Genomic DNA, 7,568 nt, shown 5'->3' on the forward strand with positions numbered 1-7,568 from the left:
CTCTGGACCCCCCTCTCCCCACCCCCCAAGCCCTTTTGCTGACAGTATAACCTTCAGGAACCTGAAATTCCTGAGTGGTCCCCAGAGCTCAATGCATCTTGAAAGAAAATTTGTGTAATGTCATTTCAGGCTGTCCCTAATCCAGAATTATTGAGGGGGGGCTGGGACCTGGGAATTGCCTGTGACACTTGACAAATACTTGGCTTTGTGTAAATGGACAGGCTCCTGAAATAACTGCCTTTGGATGTCACATGAAGAGAAATTAATTCTTTATTAACTTCCGCAATGATAATCTAATAAACCCATCGGGCCTCCGGGCCCCAGCATTTAAAGAGCTTGGTGGTTTGGATGCAAATGTCTCTCGACCCCATTTTGTCGGGAATGTGCTCGTGGAGAGGAGAAATAATCAGCTCTGGGGGTCAGGTGTCAGATCAGGGTCAAAATGGGTGACTTTCACGGCTCCACACAGACCCGAGATTTAGGAGACTTAGCCCTCTCTGTGAAGGCCAGCTGTGTTGGGTTTCCTGGGATGGACCTCAATTTCAGATACGCCGTCCCTTTGTCCCCAAAAGAGCATTTGTTCTGGTCAAATGACAGTCTTTCATTTTTGCTTAGAATATGAAGTCCCATAACCATCACGCTCCAGTTCCAAAAGACGGTTATCCATTTTTTCCAACTCCTCGGTCCCTGCCATGTGTCAGACACAGGAATCCAAGACCCCTGTCTTTGGGGGATTACAGCCCAGTGAGGAAGCAAAACAACAAAATGGGCTGTGATTGTAAACTGGGGGAAATGCTATGAGGACCGAGAATATCTGGGAGAGCAGACAAAGCCCACTTCTCCTCAGAGAGGAGTCCTGAATGTGGTCACCGTGCCAGTCGGCAGTGTGAGCACTCGACAACCAGCTGGGAGTGGCCTTCGGGTCCTTTGGGTCCAGCCTCCCTGGTGAGGTCCTGGCTGCACCACCCCTGCCGTGAGCCCCGACAGAAACAGGAGTCTGGAAGTCTGTCCCGGAGGCAGGAAGAGCAGGAGAAGGAGGGGAAGGAAGAGGGATTATCGTTGTCTCCCAAAGCTGATGGGGGGTGCATGGGCCTTTGAGAGCAGGGAAATCAGAAAACTCCAGATTGACAGAGGCAGAAGATCCCAGGCCTGATATGGTGCTTTACCCACTTGTTCACTTGCCATCACAGGGAACTCACCACCATTCAAGGCCCTGAGAACTCCTGATTGCCCAAGTACTTGAACAGAGCGGCACACGTGTGCATGCGTGTGCATGTGTGCGTGTGTGTGTGTATTTGAATTCAGGGCATGATAAATGCATATCACAAACTAGCAAAGAAACAAAGGCTTATTCTATCCATGATACCAGCTCAGTGGTCTAACTATATGAGATCTCCAATGGACTTAAAAACAGTAAAAATCAAACAAGAAAAAAAAGGTAGGCGAATGGAATTTGGGGGTACAGAAAGGATTTTCTAAGCATGTAAGCGATAGAAGATTCACAGAGGAAAAGATAAACTAACGTGACTGCATTAAAAACTTGAAATTTCTCTACATTATGGACTGAAGCAGGAGAATCAATACCCCTTTTTAAAGGGGGCAAAGGTCGTAGGAGATAATTCATGAAAGAAGAAATACAAACAGCTAATATGCATATGGGGGAAAAAAATGTTCCATCATGTTCCTAATCATAGAAATGCCAGTTAAAGCTGCCGTAAGGTGTCAGTTCTCACCTATCAAATTGATTTTTAAAAAGTATAACAACGACGCTTGATGCGGAACCGAGCACTCCCTCAGGCTGCTAGCAGGGGCATAAACTGTTACAACACTCCTGGAAATCTGTTTTCTGATATGTATTAAAAGTATATGTATATGTATTAAAAGTTCGTCTAATGCCAGATTCTTCAATACACAAAGAGCACGGTTTCGTAAAGAGAGAGCGGTGGTATGAAGAGAGATGTACAAGCCTCATCAACCAAACATAAAACGTGGACTTTCGTTCAGATCCTGATTCAAGTAAGTTGTATGTGGGAAGACATTTTTGAAATCATTGGAGAAAACTTGACTGAGCCAGATATTAGACGACATTTAGGAATTATCGTCCATTTTTTTTAGATGGGCAAATGGCATCCTGGTTATGCCACGAGAAGTTATTGTACCTATTTAAGAAGTAAAACTTAACTTTTACAGGGGAAATAATTCAACATCAGGACCTGCTTTAAAACATTCCAACAACAACCAGAAAAAATGAGGAAGGGATAGATAAAACTGTCAGGATGTCAGTAATTGTGAAACCTGAATGATAACACAGGGTGTCTGGTTCACGACTCTCTCCAACATATATTTGAAATTTTTTCCATAATAAAAGGTGTTTTTATTATATCATTTGAACCGGTTACCTTGCTTTGAGGTTCTATCCTGAGGAAATGTTGTTCAAAGACGTGCACAAAGATTTATGTACAAGATACCAACAAGAAAACTAGTCATCAAAGAAACAAACCCATTACAGCAAAATGTCACATAACAATTTGTGACAACAGTCAAAGAGCGACAACCTGGGCCACTGGGGCAAAAAGAGATTTTTAAAAACACGAATCAGCCTTTGAAAAATGTTCATGTATTAAGTGATGGGAGAAGGAGAAGCAAGGTACAAAATTATAATATTCACTATGATCCCAATTATCTTCAAAATGAATACATTTGCACAAGGGAAAAAAGGCCAAAAGGTTAACAGTGGTCATCTTTGGAAGGTATAATTACAGATGATTTTTATTTGCTTCTTTAAACTTTTCTATATGCAACAAGGTGGAAAAAAATGTAATTATCTTAAGAGCTCGTGCCAAAACTCCTCTTGGAAAGAACCCAGCTTTGGAGAAACACCTTCATGCATACATGGGTCTAGAAGCTGAACCCCTGAAGGCCTGGCCCAAGGGAGTCGGACACCAGGCCCAGCTGCTCCTTAGGGCGATGTGGGTAGGCCTCTAAGAAGCAGGGGAGGCTTAGAGAACATAAACCAGAGGGGAACACACAGAGGCTTTGAGTGTTTGTTTTGGGGATGAGGGGTCAGCTCATTTCCCCTGGAACTCTGAGAGATCATGTCTCTCCCTGCAACCCAGCTGACATCTCAGTAACCCGTATGTTCCAAGTGTTCCACGATAACAGGCATTGCTTCTAAAATCAGAAAGAAAATTCAGGTTTTCTTTTTCTTTGTTAAGAGAAACCAAGTCTTCTTTATCCCAACCTGGAACCTGCCTTTCTGGAGCCATCCCTAATCGCTCCCCACCTGGATTCATCCAGATCAAGTAGGTTCTGTCTCTCCCCTGAAGCTGATGGGAGTAAAGATGGCATTCACTTCGGTGGTTGACCTTAATTCTTGTCTGGTAGCGTTTCTCAGCATGCTGCTTCACCCTGGGAGAAGCCTTTTATCCCGCTTACAAAAACCCAATCCATTATGTGGGTTTTTTCCCCACTTACAGAACTGGTCTCCTTGTGTCCCTTACCATAGCCCTCGTCAGCTGGCATTTCCTCTTGGGACGTCTGAGTCCCCAGCTCTTTGAGGCTCCTTCTCCCAGGTTCTAACTTCTGGGGCAACACCCACACACAAAACCATGATGCCTTGGTGTTTAGTTTTTACCTTTTCCGTTTTCTGAGGACCACCTATCCTTTCTATGAAACCCTTGCTATTAAAAGACCCACTGTGGTTTCTGCCTCCTGATTGGACCTGACTGATAGGCCACTGCTGGGTGTCATCGTCCCCCACTGTGCAGCTAATGGGTGATTTTTCAGATGCACCTGTTCGATTTCCTCCTGCGAGGCTGGAACATAGCCCCCGCCCACCTAGAGATTGTCGGATCCTGTCTTCCACCCGTTGACTATCCCTCCCAGTCTCACACCCTCTACCAGTGTGTTCCACTGCCCTATGGCCCTCATCATGGAGGCCTCTGCGCACCCCTGAAAGCCTCCCTCCCTTCTCCCCAAAGCACCTTCCAAGAAGCCTTGCCCTCATCTGGGTACTCAAGAATTACATAAGAGCTGAGACAGGTGGAAAGTCATGTACGAGTCATCCCAAAACTTCAATCCAGCCCCAGTGGGCCATGGCCCATGTCAGCTAGCACCCCCATGGCTGCCCTGGGGAGAATGTGGGCCTCCACAGTGAGAACCCGGCAACTCCATCACCCAGAGAGCCACGAGCCTCACATTGGGAACCACTGCGCCACTCTCCCTTGGAGCACATTCACCCGGGGCCAGTGTTGATGCTGTTTACTAACTTCACAGCAAAGTAGCAACGCAAATAATATCAAAGCCCTATTTTCTAAATTGCATGTAAATTATATAATTTTCCCAGGAATAATTTTTACATCTAATTAGCACAAATTGTCCTAACAACAAAAAAATTTGCATCCAAAAATAGTTCATGGGTTTTGGTTACCTTAATTAGAAATATTTCCTTTAAAATGGAAATAAGCAATCTTGCAAATCAAAGAGACTCCAAGGTCAGGCTTGGGGACCCCAGATTCTCTTGGGGATTCCAGGAGGTTCTTGGAGGAAAGATCTCATTGGAAAGAGGTTCTTATCTGAGAAAGAGAAGGTCACCCAAGGCGATCTCACCTCCGGGGTAGGGGAGTTAAACCCCAGAAGGAAAAGAGAAGGTATGTACAGAAGGCTCACTTCCTCGTAACAACCTCAACTCAGAGATGAGCCTAGCACTTCTGTATTCCACTGGCAGCAGCTCGTCAGAACTAAAGGGCAGAGGGAATAGAGCTAGAACATTCCCAGTGGAGCCTGGGAACATTCTTGATAAGCACAGGAGATGGACACTGGTGAGCCCCAGAAGTCTCTGCCCCAATGCTCAGCCCGGGACCAGGTCCTCCAGCGCTCTCCCCATAGACTGGGCATGGCTCCCTCTCCTCATCATCCATGGGCTGGATTCCTGGTCCAGACTCCTCTGAGAAGTCTTCAGCCGGCCATCCACCTGGGAAGGTATGTCATTTCTGTGTAGGGGCTCTGGCTGCCACAAGATCACCTTCGAAGACCCATCCACAAAGTTGACTGCCAGAGGCCTGCCCGCCCCACCCCCAGCCCTGAGACATTTGTCGGGGTGAGGCTCCTGGTCACCACCCACAGCTCTCCATTCCTCCACCCTGCCTAAACCCTACCGCTGAGTCCTGTATTCATTACCAGGACCGTTACAAACTGAGGAGCTTAAACAGAAACTTATCTGTTCTAGAGTCCACAATCAAGGCACAGACCATGTTGGTGTCTCCTGAAAGAGTGAGGGAGAACGTGGTCCAGGCTTCTCTGTCCCTCAGCTTCTGGTTGTCTACTTACAATCTTTGATGTCCCTTGCCATGTAGATGCCAAGCCTTCAAGCATCCCCTGGCATTCTCCCTTCACACCATCTTCCCTCTGAGCATGTCTCTGTGTCTGAATTCCCTCTTTACGAGGACACAGTCATATACGATCAGTGCCCACCCTAATAACCTTGTCTTAACTTGATTATCTGCAAAGATCTTATGTCTGAATGAGGTCACATTCACAGGTACTGGAAATTGGGACTTCAACATTGGCAGGCAGGGTAGGGGGGAAGAGGGCACAATTCAACCCACAACAGGGTCCCAGCATGCTTTGAGGTCTTGGCTAAAAGCGCCTTGACAGCCCTGGGCAACCCCACCTGCCCAACAACCAGAGAGAAGGGTGAGAGCTCTTCTGATGGGAACACCCCCACCTCCCATCCCCAGGCCCAGAATGAGTGGCTGTGGGAGGCAGGTGTGGGAGAAGAGGAATGGAAGCAGCCAAACTCTGAGCCCTGCCATATCGGTAGCATCGTGAGGATTAATCATTATTAAGTTATTCATAAAGATTAATCTGGATCCCTCCTAAGAGCTCCAGACGAAGCTTGCTCCTAGCTAGAAACAAATGGATGAAAACAACTCAGAAGACACCTGCCCACCAGCCCAGGGACAAAGAGACCCTGCTTCACCTCCTAGGGTTCTCTGCCCTCAGAAGCAAAACCTGGGTTTGAATTCCACCTGCCACTTTGTGGCTAAGTCCCCTTGAGCAGGCCTACCCCTTTCTCCCAGGATTGAGCGAGTATGGCGTACGAGGCGTTTGCCAAGTTACGCACAAATGAGCGCTTCTGTAAGTGTTTGCTGAGCCTCCAGCGAAGGCCCGAGGCTGGAGCCTTGCTGAAGCCGGAGCCCTGAGTCAGGGCCACACAGGCTGAGGAATGGTAGAGTGACAGCACATCGCCGACACGGAGGCTGCATGGGACTTCTTTCTGCTCGTTGAGGATGGTGGCCAACGCTGAGCCAGTAACGCCTAAAACGGACACAGCATGGCCCTAGAGTTGACAACACAGACAGTCAGGTGCACACACACACACACACACACGCGCGCGCGTGCGTGTGCACTGCCTGGGTTTCAGAGCCCAGGCCAGGGCCATTGTTCACTCTGCCCTATCTCACTTTTCTTCTGATGCTCTCAGAACCTCCCCTTCGGAGGTTCTCAGAAAGTTTCTATTTGGGAATAATTGTAACATAATTTGATACATAATTAGGGCAGAATAGAAGACTGCGTTTTTAACTACCCATACATCCCCATCTCATTTAAATAATTCCTAATATATCCAAGCAGGCTGCCTCGCGCGGCACTGATGTGTACTGAGCTGAGGATAATGAAATAAGGGATGGGAGAGGGGAAATGCTATTTCAGAGTCTGAAGATCACCAATTAATGACATGAAAAACCGAGAGGGACTCTGTTCGTTTCATGTCCCCTGCACAAGGCACAAATGCAGACCAGCACAGGCTCCCCGGTCAGCTCCCCCAAGGCAATCACGAGAAGCCAGAGGACAAGGAGGGCGGGGAGAGCAGCAGGAGCAGACCCGAGGGGACAGAGCTGGCGCAAGGACGGCCCCCACCCCCACCACCAAGATGGCCACTGTCACATCTCACTGCCCCTCCACCACCCTGACCCAGCCCCCACTCCCCAATGCCTCCCCTCACCCTCCACCACACGTTTCATGCCAGCACTGAGAACCAGCCAGACATTCAAGGACCCTGTTCTAATGAAACAAGCTACCAGCTCAGTCCACCCCCTCATCACAGTCCGTGGCCCTGAAGGACGTGGTCCCCCTCTGTACTTCCAGCCCAGGCCACAGGCCACTCCCTGGACTCCAACCCCACATGCTCAGGGCCTTTGCACAGGCCTCCCCTCTGCCTGGACGCTGGCCTGACTCCTCCCCGGCTGGCTCCTGTCCATCCTCAGGCTTCAGTTACATGTCTCCTCCTCAGAGAGGCCTTCCCAGGACTCCTGCCATTTGCTACCCCAGTGCCTCGTGTACAGACATCCCAGCACAAACCACAAGATGTCATTTTCATGTTCTATTCCCAAGCCCCACGTATCAGGGACCATGTGGTGTTTCCTCCTTTGTAAGCCGACCCTAACCCAGAGCATGCACAGAGCAGGAAGCAGCACCAGTGCTCCGTGTGTGCTGAATGGATGATTCTATGGGGGGCACTGGCCCCACGTTCCTGCTTGGTGTCTCCCCTCCAACCCCCTCCATCACAT

This window comes from Meles meles, chromosome 16 (genome assembly GCF_922984935.1).
Source record: "Meles meles chromosome 16, mMelMel3.1 paternal haplotype, whole genome shotgun sequence".
Classification (NCBI taxonomy): Eukaryota; Metazoa; Chordata; class Mammalia; order Carnivora; family Mustelidae; genus Meles; species Meles meles.